The following is a 16,157-nucleotide window of genomic DNA, read 5'->3' as shown; positions in this document are numbered from 1 at the left end:
AATGACATGAAAAATGAAGGCTTACAGCACCAGCTATTCCCAGGTAGTCTCCCATTCAAGTACTAACCAAGCCCAGCCCTGCTTAGCTTCCGAGATCAGACGAGGTCAGGCGTGCTAAGGGTGGTATGGCCGTAAGCTGCTGCCCAAAGCACAATGTGTCAATTTATGGAATCAAGTGATGAGGTGGCCAGTACCTGAAGTTACAAACACAATCCTATAACCGTACCTGCATGCTTGCCTAATACCCTAACCCAAAGACTCAGTTTAGCATTTATCCAGCAGCACAGGCCCTGGATTTTTGAAGATGGCCTCAGGAACCAGCACAGGGCCTGGTGTGGTGTAGTTAGCCTCGGCCAACAGCACTGGCCCTGGTGTGTTTTAGGTGGCCTCAGCCAGCACAACAAGACATTGGTGAAAACAGCCAAAAGCAATGTCGTTAATGTGCCCTCATTTATGGGCAGCTGCTTTGGGTCTTTTAATACACCCCTTCTCTGGATCAAAAGCAGTTCAATGACATGAAAATGAAAGGCTTACAGTACCAGGTATTCCCAGGCAGTCTCCCATCCAAGTACTAACCAAGCCCAGCCCTGCTTAGCTTCCGAGATCAGACGAGGTCAGGCGTGCTCAGGGTGGTATGGCCGTAAGCTGCTGCCCATAGCACAATGTGTCAATTTATGGAATCAAGTGATGAGGTGGCCAGTACCTGAAGTTACGAACACAATCCTATAACCCTACCTGCATGCTTGCCTAATACCCTAACCCAAAGACTCAGTTTAGCATTTATCCAGCAGCACAGGCCCTGGATTTTTGAAGATGGCCTCAGGAACCAGCACAGGGCCTGGTGTGGTGTAGTTAGCCTCGGCCAGCAGCACTGGCCCTGGTGTGTTGTAGGTGGCCTCAGCCAGCAGAACAAGACATTGGTGAAAACAGCCAAAAGCAATGTGGTTAATGTGCCCTCCTTAATGGGCAGCTGCTTTGGGTCTTTTAATACACCCCTTCTCTGGATCAAAAGCAGTTCAATGACATGAAAATGAAAGGCTTACAGCACCAGGTATTCCCAGGCAGTCTCCCATCCAAGTACTAACCAAGCCCAGCCCTGCTTAACTTCCGAGATCAGGCGTGCTCAGGGTGGTATGGCCGTAAGCTGCTGCCCACAGCACAATGTGTCAAGTTATGGAATCAAGTGATGAGGTGGCCAGTACCTGAAGTTACGAACACAATCCAATAACCCTACCTGCATGGTTGCCTAATACCCTAACCCAAAGACTCAGTTTAGCATTTATCCAGCAGCAGAGGCTCTGGATTTTTGAAGATGGCCTCAGGAACCAGCACAGGGCCTGGTGTGGTGTAGTTAGCCTCGGCCAACAGCACTGGCCCTGGTGTGTTGTAGGTGGCCTCAGCCAGCAGAACAAGACATTGGTGAAAAGAGCCAAAAGCAATGTCGTTAATGTGCCCTCATTAATGGGCAGCTGCTTTGGGTCTTTTAATACACCCCTTCTCTGGATCAAAAGCAGTTCAATGACATGAAAATGAAAGGCTTACAGCACCAGGTATTCCCAGACAGTCTCCCATCCAAGTACTAACCAAGCCCAGCCCTGCTTAACTTCCGAGATCAGACGAGGTCAGGCGTGCTCAGGGTGGTATGGCCGTAAGCTGCTGCCCATAGCACAATGTGTCAATTTATGGAATCAAGTGATGAGGTGGCCAGTACCTGAAGTTACGAACACAATCCTATAACCCTACCTGCATGCTTGCCTAATACCCTAAGCCAAAGACTCAGTTTAGCATTTATCCAGCAGCACAGGCCCTGGATTTTTGAAGATGGCCTCAGGAACCAGCACAGGGCCTGGTGTGGTGTAGTTAGCCTCGGCCAGCAGCACTGGCCCTGGTGTGTTGTAGGTGTCCTCAGCCAGCAGAACAAGACATTGGTGAAAACAGCCAAAATCAGTGTCGTTAATGTGCCCTCATTAATGGGCAGCTGCTTTGGGTCTTTTAATACACAACTTCTCTGGATCAAAAGCAGTTCAATGACATGAAAATGAAAGGCTTACAGCACCAGGTATTCCCAGGCAGTCTCCCATCCAAGTACTAACCAAGCCCAGCCCTGCTTAGCTTCCGAGATCAGACGAGGTCAGGCGTGCTCAGGGTGGTATGGCCGTAAGCTGCTGCCCACAGCACAATGTGTCAATTTATGGAATCAAGTGATGAGGTGGCCAGTACCTGAAGTTACGAACACAATCCTATAACCCTACCTGCATGCTTGCCTGATACCCTAACCCAAAGACTCAGTTTAGCATTTATCCAGCAGCACAGGCCCTGGATTTTTGAAGATGGCCTATGGAACCAGCACAGGGCCTGGTGTGGTGTAGTTAGCCTCGGCCAGCAGCACTGGCCCTGGTGTGTTGTAGGTGGCCTCAGCCAGCAGAACAAGACATTGGTGAAAACAGCCAAAAGCAATGTCGTTAATGTGCCCTCATTAATGGGCAGCTGCTTTGGGTCTTTTAATACACCCCTTCTCTGGATCAAAAGCAGTTCAATGACATGAAAAAGAAAGGCTTACAGCACCAGTTATTCCCAGGCAGTCTCCCATCCAAGTACTAACCAAACCCAGCCCTGCTTAGCTTCCGAGATCAGACGAGGTCAGGCGTGCTCAGGGTGATATGGCCGTAAGATGCTGCCCACAGCACAATGTGTCAATTTATGGAATCAAGTGATGAGGTGGCCAGTACCTGAAGTTATGAACACAATCCTATAACCCTACCTGCATGCTTGCCTAATACCCTAACCCAAAGACTCAGTTTAGCATTTATCCAGCAGAAGAGGCCCTGGATTTTTGAAGATGGCCTCAGGAACCAGCACAGGGCCTGGTGTGGTGTAGTTAGCCTCGGCCAGCAGCACTGGCCCTGGTGTGTTATAGGTGGCCTCAGCCAGCAGAACAAGACATTGGTGAAAACAGCCAAAAGCAATGTTGTTAATGTGCCCTCATTAATGGGCATCTGCTTTGGGTCTTTTAATACACCACTTCTCTGGATCAAAAGCAGTTCAATGACATGAAAATGAAAGGCTTACAGCACCAGGTATTCCCAGGCAGTCTCCCATCCAAGTACTAACCAAGCCCAGTCCTGCTTAGCTTCCGAGATCAGACGAGGTCAGGCGTGCTCAGGGTGGTATGGCCGTAAGCTGCTGCCCACAGCACAATGTGTCAATTTATGGAATCAAGTGATGAGGTGGCCAGTACCTGAAGTTACGAACACAATCCTATAACCCTACCTGCATGCTTGCCTAATACCCTAAGCCAAAGACTCAGTTTAGCATTTATCCAGCAGCACAGGCCCTGGATTTTTGAAGATGGCCTCAGGAACCAGCACAGGGCCTGGTGTGGTGTAGTTAGCCTCGGCCAGCAGCACTGGCCCTGGTGTGTTTTAGGTGGCCTCAGCCAGCAGAACAAGACATTGGTGAAAACAGCCAAAAGCAATGTCGTTAATGTGCCCTCATTAATGGGCAGCTGCTTTGGGTCTTTTAATACACCCCTTCTCTGGATCAAAAGCAGTTCAATGACATGAAAAGAAAGGCTTACAGCACCAGGTATTCCCAGGCAGTCTCCCATCCAAGTACTAACCAAGCCCAGCCCTGCTTAGCTTCCAAGATCAGACGAGGTCAGGCGAGCTCAGGGTGGTATGGCCGTAAGCTGCTGCCCATAGCACAATGTGTCAATTTATGGAATCAAGTGATGAGGTGGCCAGTACCTGAAGTTACGAACACAATCCTATAACCCTACCTGCATGCTTGCCTGATACCCTAACCCAAAGACTCAGTTTAGCATTTATCCAGCAGCACAGGCCCTGGATTTTTGAAGATGGCCTCAGGAACCAGCACAGGGCCTGGTGTGGTGTAGTTAGCCTCGGCCAGCAGCACTGGCCCTGGTGTGTTGTAGGTGGCCTCAGCCAGCAGAACAAGACATTGGTGAAAACAGCCAAAAGCAATGTCGTTAATGTGCCCTCATTAATGGGCAGCTGCTTTGGGTCTTTTAATACACCCCTTCTCTGGATCAAAAGCAGTTCAATGACATGAAAATGAAAGGCTTACAACACCAGGTATTCCCAGGCAGTCTCCCATCCAAGTATTAACCAAGCCCAGCCCTGCTTAGCTTCCGAGATCAGACGAGGTCAGGCGTGCTCAGGGTGGTATGGCCGTAAGCTGCTGTCCACATCACAATTTGTCAATTTATGGAATCAAGTGATGAGGTGGCCAGTACCTGAAGTTACGAACACAATCCTATAACCCTACCAGCATGCTTGCCTAATACCCTAAGCCAAAGACTCAGTTTAGCATTTATCCAGCAGCACAGGCCCTGGATTTTTGAAGATGGCCTAAGGAACCAGCACAGGGCCTGGTGTGGTGTAGTTAGCCTCGGCCAGCAGCACTGGCCCTGGTGTGTTGTAGGAGGCCTGAGCCAGCAGAACAAGACATTGGTGAAAACAGCCAAAAGCAGTGTCGTTAATGTGCCCTCATTAATGGGCAGCTGCTTTGGGTCTTTTAATACACCCCTTCTCTGGATCAAAAGCAGTTCAATGACATGAAAATGAAAGGCTTACAGCACCAGGTATTCCCAAGCAGTCTCCCATCCAAGTACTAACCAAGCCCAGCCCTGCTTATCTTCCGAGATCAGACGAGGTCAGGCGTGCTCAGGGTGGTATGGCCGTAAGCTGCCACCCACAGCACAATGTGTAAATTTATGGAATCAAGTGATGAGGTGGCCAGTACCTGAAGTTACGAACACAAACCTCTAACCCTACCGGCATGCTTGCCTAATACCCTAACCCAAAGACTCAGTTTAGCATTTATCCAGCAGCACTGGACCTGGTGTGTTGTATGTGGCCTCAGCCAGCAGAACAAGACATTGGTGAAAACAGCCAAAAGCAATGTCGTTAATGTGCCCTCATTAATGTGCAGCTGCTTTGGGTCTTTTAATACACCCCTTCTCTGGATCAAAAGCAGTTCAATGACATGAAAATGAAAGGCTTACAGCACCAGGCATTCCCAGGCAGTCTCCCATCCAAGTACGAACCAAGCCCAAGCACTGCTTAGCTTCCGAGATCAGACGAGGTCAGGCGTGCTCAGGGTGGTATGGCCATAAGCTGCTGTCCACATCACAATTTGTCAATTTATGGAATCAAGTGATGAGGTGGCCAGTACCTGAAGTTACGAACACAATCCTATAACCCTACCTGCATGCTTGCCTCATACCCTAACCCAAAGACTCAGTTTAGCATTTATCCAGCAGCACAGGCCCTGGATTTTTGAAGATGGCCTCAGGAACCAGCACAGGGCCTGGTGTGGTGTAGTTAGCCTCGGCCAGAAGCACTGGCCCTGGTGTGTTGTAGGTGGCCTAAGCCAGCAGAACAAGACATTGGTGAAAACAGCCAAAAGCAATGTCGTTAATGTGCCGTCATTAATGGGCAGCTGCTTTGGGTCTTTTAATACACCCCTTCTCTGGATCAAAAGCAGTTCAATGACATGAAAAGAAAGGCTTACAGCACCAGGTATTCCCAGGCAGTCTCCCATCCAAGTACTAACCAAGCCCAGCCCTGCTTAGCTTCCAAGATCAGGCGAGCTCAGGGTGGTATGGCCGTAAGCTGCTGCCCATAGCACAATGTGTCAATTTATGGAATCAAGTGATGAGGTGGCCAGTACCTGAAGTTACGAACACAATCCTATAACCCTACCTGCATGCTTACCTCATACCCTAACCCAAAGACTCAGTTTAGCATTTATCCAGCAGCACAGGACCTGGATTTTTGAAGATGGCCTCAGGAACCAGCACAGGGCCTGGTGTGGTGTAGTTAGCCTCGGCCAGCAGCACTGGCCCTGGTGTGTTGTAGGAGGCCTGAGCCAGCAGAACAAGTCATTGGTGAAAACAGCCAAAAGCAATGTCGTTAATGTGCCCTCATTAATGGGCAGCTGCTTTGGGTCTTTTAATACACCCCTTCTCTGGATCAAAAGCAGTTCAATGACATGAAAATGAAAGGCTTACAGCACCAGGTATTCCCAAGCAGTTTCCCATCCAAGTACTAACCAAGCCCAGCCCTGTTTAGCTTCCGAGATCAGACGAGGTCAGGCGTGCTCAGGGTGGTATGGCCGTAAGCTGCTGCCCACAGCACAATGTGTCAATTTATGGAATCAAGTGATGAGGTGGCCAGTACCTGAAGTTACGAACACAATCCTATAACCCTACCTGCATGCTTGCCTAATACCCTAACCCAAAGACTCAGTTTAGCATTTATCCAGCAGCACAGGCCCTGGATTTTTGAAGATGGCCTCAGGAACCAGCACAGGGCCTGGTGTGGTGTAGTTAGCCTCGGCCAGCAGCACTGGCCCTGGTGTGTTGTATGTGGCCTCAGCCAGCAGAACAAGACATTGGTGAAAACAGCCAAAAGCAATGTCGTTAATGTGCCCTCATTAATGGGCAGCTGCTTTGGGTCTTTCAATACACCCCTTCTCTGGATCAAAAGCAGTTCAATGACATGAAAATGAAAGGCTTACAGCACCAGGTATTCCCAGGCAGTCTCCCATCCAAGTACGAACCAAGCCCAAGCCCTGCTTAGCTTCCGAGATCAGACGAGGTCAGGGGTGCTCATGGTGGTATGGCCGTAAGCTGCTACCCACAGCAAAATGTGTCAATTTATGGAATCAAGTGATGAGGTGGCCAGTACCTGAAGTTACGAACACAATCCTATAACCCTACCTGCATGCTTGCCTAATACCCTAAGCCAAAGACTCAGTTTAGCATTTATCCAGCAGCACAGGCCCTGGATTTTTGAAGATGGCCTAAGGAACCAGCACAGGGCCTGGTGTGGTGTAGTTAGCCTCGGCCAGCAGCACTGGCCCTGGTGTGTTGTAGGAGGCCTGAGCCAGCAGAACAAGACATTGGTGAAAACAGCCAAAAGCAGTGTCGTTAATGTGCCCTCATTAATGGGCAGCTGCTTTGGGTCTTTTAATACACCCCTTCTCTGGATCAAAAGCAGTTCAATGACATGAAAATGAAAGGCTTACAGCACCAGGTATTCCCAAGCAGTCTCCCATCCAAGTACTAACCAAGCCCAGCCCTGCTTAGCTTCCGAGATCAGACGAGGTCAGGAGTGCTCAGGGTGGTATGGCCGTAAGCTGCTGCCCACAGCACAATGTGTCAATTTATGGAATCAAGTGATGAGGTGGCCAGTACCTGAAGTTACGAACACAATCCTATAACCCTACCTGCATGCTTGCCTAATACCCTAAGCCAAAGACTCAGTTTAGCATTTATCCAGCAGCACAGGCCCTGGATTTTTGAAGATGGCCTCAGGAACCAGCACAGGGCCTGGTGTGGTGTAGTTAGCCTCGGCCAGCAGCACTGGCCCTGGTGTGTTGTAGGTGGCCTCAGCCAGCAGAACAAGACATTGGTGAAAACAGCCAAAAGCAATGTCGTTAATGTGCGCTCATTAATGGGCAGCTGCTTTGGGTCTTTTAATACACCCCTTCTCTGGATCAAAAGCAGTTCAATGACATGAAAAATGAAGGCTTACAGCACCAGGTATTCCCAGGCAGTCTCCCATTGAAGTACTAACCAAGGCCAGCCCTGCTTAGCTTCCGAGATCAGACAAGGTCAGGCGTGCGCAGGGTGGTATGGCAGTAAGCTGCTGCCCACAGCACAATGTGTCAATTTATGGAATCAAGTGATGAGGTGGCCAGTACCTGAAGTTACGAACACAATCCTATAACCCTACCTGCATGCTTGCCTGATACCCTAACCCAAAGACTCAGTTTAGCATTTATCCAGCAGCACAGGCCCTGGATTTTTGAAGATAGCCTCAGGAACCAGCACAGGGCCTGGTGTGGTGTAGTTAGCCTCGGCCAGCAGCACTGGCCCTGGTGTGTTGTAGGTGGCCTCAGCCAGCAGAACAAGACATTGGTGAAAACAGCCAAAAGCAATGTCGTTAATGTGCCCTCATTAATGGGCAGCTGCTTTGGGTCTTTTAATACACCCCTTCTCTGGATCAAAAGCAGTTCAATGACATGAAAATGAAAGGCTTACAGCTCCAGGTATTCCCAGGCAGTGTCCCATCCAAGTACTAACTAAGCCCAGCCCTGCTTAGCTTCCGAGATCAGACGAGGTCAGGCGTGCTCAGGGTGGTATGGCCATAAGCTGCTGCCCAGAACACAATGTGTCAATTTATGGAATCAAGTGATTAGGTGGCCATTACCTGAAGTTACGAACACAATCCTATAACCCTACCTGCATGCTTGCCTAATACCCTAACCCAAAGACTCAGTTTCGCATTTATCCAGCAGCACAGGCCCTGGATTTTTGAAGATGGCCTCAGGAACCAGCACAGGGCCTGGTGTGGTGTAGTTAGCCTCGGCCAGCAGCACTGGCCCTGGTGTGTTGTAGGTGGCCTCAGCCAGCAGAACAAGACATTGGTGAAAACAGCCAACAGCAATGTCGTTAATGTGCCCTCATTAATGGGCAGCTGCTTTGGGTCTTTTAATACACCCCTTCTCTGGATCAAAAGCAGTTCAATGACATGAAAATGAAAGGCTTACAACACCAGGTATTCCCAGGCAGTCTCCCATCCAAGTACTAACCAAGCCCAGCCCTGCATAGCTTCCGAGATCAGACGAGGTCAGGCGTGCTCAGGGTGGTATGGCCATTAGCTGGTGCCCAGAACACAACGTGTCAATTTATGGAATCAAGTGATGAGGTGGCCAGTACCTGAAGTTACGGACACAATCCTATAACCCTACCTGCATGCTTGCCTGATACCCTAACCCAAAGATTCAGTTTAGCATTTATCCAGCAGCACAGGCCCTGGATTTTTGAAGATGGCCTCAGGAACCAGCACAGGGCCTGGTGTGGTGTAGTTAGCCTCGGCCAGCAGCACTGGCCCTGGTGTAATGTAGGTGGCCTCAGCCAGCAGAACAAGACATTGGTGAAAACAGCCAAAAGCAATGTCGTTAATTTGCCCTCATTAATGGGCAGCTGCTTTGGGTCTTTTAATACACCCCTTCTCTGGATCAAAAGCAGTTCAATGACATGAAAATGAAAGGCTTACAGCACCAGGTATTCCCAGGAAGTCTCCCATCCAAGTACTAACCAAGCCCATTCCTGCTTAGCTTCCAAGATCAGACAAGGTCAGGCGTGCTCAGGGTGGTATGGCCATAAGCTGCTGCCCACAGCACAATGTGTCGATTTCTGGAATCAGGTGATGAGGTGGCCAGTACCTGAAGTTACGAACACAATCCTATAACCCTACCTGCATGCTTGCCTAATACCCTAACCCAAAGACTCAGTTTAGCATTTATCCAGCAGCACAGGCCCTGGATTTTTGAAGATGGCCTCAGGAACCAGCACAGGGCCTGGTGTGGTGTAGTTAGCCTCGGCCAGCAGCACTGGCCCTGGTGTGTTGTAGGTGGCCTCAGCCAGCAGAACAAGACATTGGTAAAAACAGCCAAAAGCAATGTCGTTAATATGCCCTCATTAATGGGAAGCTGCTTTGGTTGTTTTAACACACCCCTTCTCTGGATCAAAAGCAGTTCAATGACATGAAAATCAAAGGCTTACAGCACCAGGTATTCCCAGGCAGTCTCCCATCCAAGTACTAACCAAGCCCAGCCCTGCTTAGCTTCCAAGATCAGACAAGGTCAGGCGTGCTCAGGGTGGTATGGCCGTAAGCTGCTGCCCACAGCACAATGTGTCGATTTCTGGAATCAGGTGATGAGGTGGCCAGTACCTGAAGTTACGAACACAATCCTATAACCCTACCTGCATGCTTGCCTAATACCCTAACCCAAAGACTCAGTTTAGCATTTATCCAGCAGCACAGGCCCTGGATTTTTGAAGATGGCCTCAGGAACCAGCACAGGGCCTGGTGTGGTGTAGTTAGCCTCGGCCAGCAGCACTGGCCCTGGTGTGTTGTAGGTGGCCTCAGCCAGCAGAACAAGACATTGGTAAAAACAGCCAAAAGCAATGTCGTTAATATGCCCTCATTAATGGGAAGCTGCTTTGGTTGTTTTAACACACCCCTTCTCTGGATCAAAAGCAGTTCAATGACATGAAAATCAAAGGCTTACAGCACCAGGTATTCCCAGGCAGTCTCCCATCCAAGTACTAACCAAGCCCAGCCCTGCTTAACTTCCGAGACCAGACGAGGTCAGGCATGCTCAGGGTGGTATGGCCGTAAGCTGCTGCCCCCAGCACAATGTGTCAATTTATGGAATCAAGTGATGAGGTGGCCAGTACCTGAAGTTACGAACACAATCCTATAACCCTACCTGCATGCTTGCCTAATACCCTAACCCAAAAGACTCAGTTTAGCATTTATCCAGCAGAACAGGCCCTGGATTTTTGAAGATGGCCTCAGGAACCAGCATAGGGCCTGGTGTGGTGTAGTTAGCCTCGGCCAGCAGCACTGGACCTGGTGTGTTGTAGGTGGCCTCAGCCAGCAGAACAAGACATTGGTGAAAACAGCCAAAAGCAATGTCGTTAATGTGCCCTCATTAATGGGCAGCTGCTTTGGGTCTTTTAATACACCCCTTCTCTGGATCAAAAGCAGTTCAATGACATGAAAATGAAAGGCTTACAACACCAGGTATTCCCAGGCAGTCCCCCATCCAAGTACTAACCAAGCCCAGCCCTGCTTAGCTTCCGAGATCACACGAGGTCAGGCGTGCTCAGGGTGGTATGGCCGTAAGCTGCTGCCCACAGCACAATGTGTCAATTTATGGAATCAAGTGATGAGGTGGCCAGTACCTGAAGTTACGAACACAATCCTATAACCCTACCTGCATGCTTGCCTCATACCCTAACCCAAAGACTCAGTTTAGCATTTATCCAGCAGCAAAGGACCTGGATTTTTGAAGATGGCCTCAGGAACCAGCACAGGGCCTGGTGTGGTGTAGTTAGCCTCAGCCAGCAGCACTGGCCCTGGTGTGTTGTAGGTGGCCTCAGCCAGAAGAACAAGACATTGGTAAAAACAGCCAACAGCAATGTCGTTAATATGCCCTCATTAATGGGAAGCTGCTTTGGTTGTTTTAATACACCCCTTCTCTGGATCAAAAGCAGTTCAATGACATGAAAATGAAAGGCTTACAGCACCAGGTATTCCCAGGTAGTCTCCCATCCAAGTACTAACCAAGCCCAGCCCTGCTTAACTTCCGAGATCAGACGAGGTCAGGCGTGCTCAGGGTGGTATGGCCGTAAGCTGCTGCCCCCAGCACAATGTGTCAATTTATGGAATCAAGTGATGAGGTGGCCAGTACCTGAAGTTACGAACACAATCCTATCACCCTACCTGCATGCTTGCATAATACCCTAACCCAAAAGACTCAGTTTAGCATTTATCCAGCAGAACAGGCCCTGGATTTTTGAAGATGGCCTCAGGAACCAGCATAGGGCCTGGTGTGGTGTAGTTAGCCTCGGCCAGCAGCACTGGACCTGGTGTGTTGTAGGTGGCCTCAGCCAGCAGAACAAGACATTGGTGAAAACAGCCAAAAGCAATGTCGTTAATGTGCCCTCATTAATGGGCAGCTGCTTTGGGTCTTTTAATACACCCCTTCTCTGGATCAAAAGCAGTTCAATGACATGAAAATGAAAGGCTTACAACACCAGGTATTCCCAGGCAGTCTCCCATCCAAGTACTAACCAAGCCCAGCCCTGCTTAGCTTCCGAGATCAGACGAGGTCAGGCGTGCTCAGGGTGGTATGGCCGTCGTCTGCTGCCTTCAGCACAATGTGTCAATTTATGGAATCAAGTGATGAGGTGGCCAGTACCTGAAGTTACGAACACAATCCTATAACCCTACCTGCATGCTTGCCTAATACCCTAAGCCAAAGACTCAGTTTAGCATTTATCCAGCAGCACAGGCCCTGGATTTTTGAAGATGGCCTCAGGAACCAGCACAGGGCCTGGTGTGGTGTAGTTAGCCTCGGCCAGCAGCACTGGCCCTGGTGTGTAGTATGTGGCCTCAGCCAGCAGAACAAGACATTGGTGAAAACAGCCAAAAGCAATGTCGTTAATTTGCCCTCATTAATGGGCAGCTTCTTTGGGTCTTTTAATACACCCCTTCTCTGGATCAAAAGCAGTTCCTTGACATGAAAATGAAAGGCTTACAGCTGCAGGTATTCCCAGGCAGTCTCCCATTCAAGTACTAACCAAGCCCAGCCCTGCTTAGCATCCGAGATCAGACGAGGTCAGGCGTGCTCAGGGTGGTATGGCCGTAAGCTGCTACCCAGAACCCAATGTGTCAATTTATGGAATCAAGTGATTAGGTGGCCAGTACCTGAAGTTACGAACACAATCCTATAACCCTACCTGCATGCTTGCCTAATACCCTAACCCAAAGACTCAGTTTAACATTTATCCAGCAGCACAGGCCCTGGATTTTTGAAGATGGCCTCAGGAACCAGCACAGGGCCTGGTGTGGTGTAGTTAGCCTCGGCCAGCAGCACTGGCCCTGGTGTGTATTAGGTGGCCTGAGCCAGCAGAACAAGACATTGGTGAAAACAGCCAAAAGAAATGTCATTAATGTGCCCTCATTAATGGGCAGCTGCTTTGGGTCTTTTAATACACCTCTTCTCTGGATCAAAAGCAGTTCAATGACATGAAAATGAAAGGCTTACAGCACCAGGTATTCCCAGGTAGTCTCCCATCCATGTACTAACCAAGCCCAGCCCTGCTTAGCTTCCGAGATCAGGCGTGATCAGGGTGGTATGGCCATAAGCTGCTGCCCAGAACACAATGTGTCAATTTATGGAATCAAGTGATGAGGTGGCCAGTACCTGAAGTTACGAACACAATCCTATAACCCTACCTGCATGCTTGCCTAATACCCTAAGCCAAAGACTCAGTTTAGCATTTATCCAGCAGCACAGGCCCTGGATTTTTGAAGATGGCCTCAGGAACCAGCACAGGGCCTGGTGTGGTGTAGTTAGCCTCGGCCAGCAGCAATGGCCCTGGTGTGTTGTAGGTGGCCTCAGCCAGCAGAACAAGACATTGGTGAAAACAGCCAAAAGCAATGTCGTTTATGTGCCCTCATTAATGGGCAGCTGATTTGGGTCTTTCAATACACCCCTTCTCTGGATCAAAAGCAGTTCAATGACATGAAAATGAAAGGCTTACAGCACCAGGTATTCCCAGGCAGTCTCCCATCCAAGTACTAACCAAGCCCAGCCCTGCTTAGCTTCCGAGATCAGACGAGGTCAGGCGTGCTCAGGGTGGTATGGCCGTAAGCTGCTGCCCACAGCACAATGTGTCAATTTATGGAATCAAGTGATGAGGTGGCCAGTACCTGAAGTTACAAACACAATCCTATAAACCTACCTGCATGCTTGCCTAATACCCTAACCCAAAGACTCTGTTTAGCATTTATCCAGCAGCACAGGCCCTGGATTTTTGAAGATGGCCTCAGGAACCAGCACAGGGCCTGGTGTGGTGTAGTTAGCCTCGGCCAGCAGCAATGGCCCTGGTGTGTTGTAGGTGGCCTCAGCCAGCAGAACAAGACATTGGTGAAAACAGCCAAAAGCAATGTCGTTTATGTGCCCTCATTAATGGGCAGCTGCTTTGGGTCTTTCAATACACCCCTTCTCTGGATCAAAAGCAGTTCAATGACATGAAAATGAAAGGCTTACAGCACCAGGTATTCCCAGGCAGTCTCCCGTCCAAGTACTAACCAAGCCAAGGCCTGCTTTGCTTCCGAGATCAGACGAGGTCAGGCGTGCTCAGGGTGGTATGGCCGTAAGCTGCTGCCCACAGCACAATGTGTCAATTTATGGAATCAAGTGATGAGGTGGCCAGTACCTGAAGTTACGAACACAATCCTATAACCCTACCTGTATGCTTGCCTCATACCCTAACCCAAAGACTCAGTTAAGCATTTATCCAGCAGCACAGGCCCTGGATTTTTGAAGATGGCCTGAGGAACCAGCACAGGGCCTGGTGTGGTGTAGTTAGCCTCGGCCAGCAGCACTGGCCCTGGTGTGTTGTAGGTGGCCTCAGCCAGCAGAACAAGACATTGGTGAAAACAGCCAAAAGCAATGTCGTTAATGTGCCCTCATTAATGGGCAGCTGTTTTGGTTCTTTTAATACACCCCTTCTCTGGATCAAAAGCAGTTCAATGACATGAAAATGAAAGGCTTACAGCACCAGGTATTCCCAGGCAGTCTCCCATCCAAGTACTAACCAAGCCCAGCCCTGCTTAACTTCCGAGATCAGACGAGGTCAGGCGTGCTCAGGGTGGTATGGCCGTAAGCTGCAGCCGACAGCACAATGTGTCAATTTATGGAATCAAGTGATGAGGTGGCCAGTACCTGAAGTTACGAACACAATCCTATAACCCTACCTGCATGCTTGCCTAATACCCTAACCCAAAGACTCAGTTTAGCATTTATCCAGCAGCACAGGCCCTGGATTTTTGAAGATGGCCTCAGGAACCAGCACAGGGCCTGGTGTGGTGTAGTTAGCCTCGGCCAGCAGCACTGGCCCTGGTGTGTTGTAGGTGGCCTCAGCCAGCAGAACAAGACATTGGTGAAAACAGCCAAAAGCAATGTCGTTTATGTGCCCTCATTAATGGGCAGCTGCTTTGGGTCTTTCAATACACCCCTTCTCTGGATCAAAAGCAGTTCAATGACATGAAAATGAAAGGCTTACAGCACCAGGTATTCCCAGGCAGTCTCCCATCCAAGTACTAACCAAGCCCAGCGCTGCTTAGCTTCCGAGATCAGACGAGGTCAGGCGTGCTCAGGGTGGTATGGCCGTAAGCTGCTGCCCACAGCACAATGTGTCAATTTATGGAATCAAGTGATGAGGTGGCCAGTACCTGAAGTTACGAACACAATCCTATAACCCTACCTGCATGCTTGCCTCATACCCTAACCCAAAGACTCAGTTTAGCATTTATCCAGCAGCACAGGCCCTGGATTTTTGAAGATGGCCTGAGGAACCAGCACAGGGCCTGGTGTGGTGTAGTTAGCCTCGACCAGCAGCACTGGCTCTGGTGTGTTGTAGGTGGCCTCAGCCAGCAGAACAAGACATTGGTGAAAACAGCCAAAAGCAATGTCGTTAATGTGCCCTCATTAATGGGCAGCTGCTTTGGGTCTTTTAATACACCCCTTCTCTGGATCAAAAGCAGTTCAATGACATGAAAATGAAAGGCTTACAGCACCAGGTATTCCAGGGCAGTGTCCCATCCAAGTGCTAACCAAGCCCAGCCCTGCTTAGCTTCCGAGATCAGACGAGGTCAGGCGTGCTCAGGGTGGTATGGCCGTAAGCTGCTGCCCACAGCACAATGTGTCAATTTATGGAATCAAGTGATGAGGTGGCCAGTACCTGAAGTTACGAACACAATCCTATAACCCTACCTGCATGCTTGCCTAATACCCTAAGCCAAAGACTCAGTTTAGCATTTATCCGGCAGCACAGGCCCTGGATTTTTGAAGATGGCCTGAGGAACCAGCACAGGGCCTGGTGTGGTGTAGTTAGCCTCGACCAGCAGCACTGGCCCTGGTGTGTTGTAGGTGGCCTCAGCCAGCAGAACAAGACATTGGTGAAAACAGCCAAAAGCAATGTCGTTAATGTGCCCTCATTAATGGGCAGCTGCTTTGGGTCTTTTAATACACCCCTTCTCTGGATCAAAAGCAGTTCAATGACATGAAAATGAAAGGCTTACAGCACCAGGTATTCCCAAGCAGTCTCCAAGCCAAGTACTAACCAAGCCCAGCCCTGCTTAGCTTCCGAGATCAGACGAGGTCAGGCGTGCTCAGGGTGGTATGGCCGTAAGCTGCTGCCCACAGCACAATGTGTCAATTTATGGAATCAAGTGATGAGGTGGCCAGGACCTGAAGTTACGAACACAATCCTATAACCCTACCTGCATGCTTGCCTAATACCCTAACCCAAAGACTCAGTTTAGCATTTATCCAGCAGCACAGGCCCTGGATTTTTGAAGATGGCCTCAGGAACCAGCACAGGGCCTGGTGTGGTGTAGTTAGCCTCGACCAGCGGCACTGGCCCTGGTGTGTTGTAGGTGGCCTCAGCCAGCAGAACAAGACATTGGTGAAAACAGCCAAAAGCAATGTCGTTAATGTGCCCTCATTAATGGGCAGCTGCTTTGGGTCTTTTAATACAC

The 16,157-nt window shown here is 49.6% G+C and overlaps 8 non-coding genes and 24 pseudogenes across 8 annotated transcripts; all 32 read right to left on the bottom strand.

Moving 5' to 3' along the window:
• Positions 1-18: 18 nt before the first annotated feature.
• LOC148104578 (5S ribosomal RNA) lies at positions 19-137 on the bottom strand (annotated as a pseudogene).
• Positions 138-527: 390 nt separating this feature from the next.
• On the bottom strand, positions 528-646 carry LOC148104577 (5S ribosomal RNA; annotated as a pseudogene).
• Positions 647-1,036: 390 nt separating this feature from the next.
• LOC148104576 (5S ribosomal RNA) lies at positions 1,037-1,145 on the bottom strand (annotated as a pseudogene).
• Positions 1,146-1,535: 390 nt separating this feature from the next.
• Positions 1,536-1,654, bottom strand: LOC148104575 (5S ribosomal RNA). Its single transcript, XR_015718673.1, has one exon. It is a non-coding gene; the product is annotated as a 5S ribosomal RNA (ribosomal RNA).
• Positions 1,655-2,044: 390 nt separating this feature from the next.
• LOC148104574 (5S ribosomal RNA) lies at positions 2,045-2,163 on the bottom strand. Its single transcript, XR_015718720.1, has one exon. It is a non-coding gene; the product is annotated as a 5S ribosomal RNA (ribosomal RNA).
• Positions 2,164-2,553: 390 nt separating this feature from the next.
• On the bottom strand, positions 2,554-2,672 carry LOC148104573 (5S ribosomal RNA; annotated as a pseudogene).
• A 390-nt stretch (positions 2,673-3,062) lies between these two features.
• On the bottom strand, positions 3,063-3,181 carry LOC148104572 (5S ribosomal RNA; annotated as a pseudogene).
• A 389-nt stretch (positions 3,182-3,570) lies between these two features.
• On the bottom strand, positions 3,571-3,689 carry LOC148104571 (5S ribosomal RNA; annotated as a pseudogene).
• A 390-nt stretch (positions 3,690-4,079) lies between these two features.
• On the bottom strand, positions 4,080-4,198 carry LOC148104570 (5S ribosomal RNA; annotated as a pseudogene).
• A 390-nt stretch (positions 4,199-4,588) lies between these two features.
• Positions 4,589-4,707, bottom strand: LOC148104569 (5S ribosomal RNA). Its single transcript, XR_015718944.1, has one exon. It is a non-coding gene; the product is annotated as a 5S ribosomal RNA (ribosomal RNA).
• Positions 4,708-5,019: 312 nt separating this feature from the next.
• On the bottom strand, positions 5,020-5,139 carry LOC148104568 (5S ribosomal RNA; annotated as a pseudogene).
• Positions 5,140-5,528: 389 nt separating this feature from the next.
• Positions 5,529-5,637, bottom strand: LOC148104567 (5S ribosomal RNA; annotated as a pseudogene).
• A 390-nt stretch (positions 5,638-6,027) lies between these two features.
• LOC148104566 (5S ribosomal RNA) lies at positions 6,028-6,146 on the bottom strand (annotated as a pseudogene).
• Positions 6,147-6,536: 390 nt separating this feature from the next.
• Positions 6,537-6,656, bottom strand: LOC148104565 (5S ribosomal RNA; annotated as a pseudogene).
• A 390-nt stretch (positions 6,657-7,046) lies between these two features.
• On the bottom strand, positions 7,047-7,165 carry LOC148104564 (5S ribosomal RNA). Its single transcript, XR_015718934.1, has one exon. It is a non-coding gene; the product is annotated as a 5S ribosomal RNA (ribosomal RNA).
• Positions 7,166-7,555: 390 nt separating this feature from the next.
• On the bottom strand, positions 7,556-7,674 carry LOC148104563 (5S ribosomal RNA; annotated as a pseudogene).
• Positions 7,675-8,064: 390 nt separating this feature from the next.
• Positions 8,065-8,183, bottom strand: LOC148104562 (5S ribosomal RNA; annotated as a pseudogene).
• Positions 8,184-8,573: 390 nt separating this feature from the next.
• Positions 8,574-8,692, bottom strand: LOC148104561 (5S ribosomal RNA; annotated as a pseudogene).
• Positions 8,693-9,082: 390 nt separating this feature from the next.
• Positions 9,083-9,201, bottom strand: LOC148104560 (5S ribosomal RNA; annotated as a pseudogene).
• Positions 9,202-9,591: 390 nt separating this feature from the next.
• On the bottom strand, positions 9,592-9,710 carry LOC148104559 (5S ribosomal RNA; annotated as a pseudogene).
• A 390-nt stretch (positions 9,711-10,100) lies between these two features.
• LOC148104558 (5S ribosomal RNA) lies at positions 10,101-10,219 on the bottom strand. Its single transcript, XR_015718841.1, has one exon. It is a non-coding gene; the product is annotated as a 5S ribosomal RNA (ribosomal RNA).
• Positions 10,220-10,610: 391 nt separating this feature from the next.
• Positions 10,611-10,729, bottom strand: LOC148104557 (5S ribosomal RNA; annotated as a pseudogene).
• Positions 10,730-11,119: 390 nt separating this feature from the next.
• Positions 11,120-11,238, bottom strand: LOC148104556 (5S ribosomal RNA). Its single transcript, XR_015718830.1, has one exon. It is a non-coding gene; the product is annotated as a 5S ribosomal RNA (ribosomal RNA).
• Positions 11,239-11,629: 391 nt separating this feature from the next.
• LOC148104555 (5S ribosomal RNA) lies at positions 11,630-11,748 on the bottom strand (annotated as a pseudogene).
• Positions 11,749-12,138: 390 nt separating this feature from the next.
• Positions 12,139-12,257, bottom strand: LOC148104554 (5S ribosomal RNA; annotated as a pseudogene).
• A 390-nt stretch (positions 12,258-12,647) lies between these two features.
• Positions 12,648-12,756, bottom strand: LOC148104553 (5S ribosomal RNA; annotated as a pseudogene).
• A 390-nt stretch (positions 12,757-13,146) lies between these two features.
• On the bottom strand, positions 13,147-13,265 carry LOC148104552 (5S ribosomal RNA). Its single transcript, XR_015718719.1, has one exon. It is a non-coding gene; the product is annotated as a 5S ribosomal RNA (ribosomal RNA).
• Positions 13,266-13,655: 390 nt separating this feature from the next.
• On the bottom strand, positions 13,656-13,774 carry LOC148104551 (5S ribosomal RNA; annotated as a pseudogene).
• Positions 13,775-14,164: 390 nt separating this feature from the next.
• On the bottom strand, positions 14,165-14,283 carry LOC148104550 (5S ribosomal RNA). The gene has a single exon (XR_015718918.1). It is a non-coding gene; the product is annotated as a 5S ribosomal RNA (ribosomal RNA).
• A 390-nt stretch (positions 14,284-14,673) lies between these two features.
• On the bottom strand, positions 14,674-14,792 carry LOC148104549 (5S ribosomal RNA; annotated as a pseudogene).
• A 390-nt stretch (positions 14,793-15,182) lies between these two features.
• Positions 15,183-15,301, bottom strand: LOC148104548 (5S ribosomal RNA; annotated as a pseudogene).
• Positions 15,302-15,691: 390 nt separating this feature from the next.
• LOC148104547 (5S ribosomal RNA) lies at positions 15,692-15,810 on the bottom strand (annotated as a pseudogene).
• Between the last annotated feature and the right edge of the window lie 347 nt (positions 15,811-16,157).

This window comes from Neolamprologus brichardi, chromosome 3, assembly GCF_056152115.1.
Source record: "Neolamprologus brichardi isolate AB-2024 chromosome 3, ASM5615211v1, whole genome shotgun sequence".
NCBI lineage: Eukaryota > Metazoa > Chordata > Actinopteri > Cichliformes > Cichlidae > Neolamprologus > Neolamprologus brichardi.
This window is presented reverse-complemented; position numbering and strand designations above follow the sequence as displayed.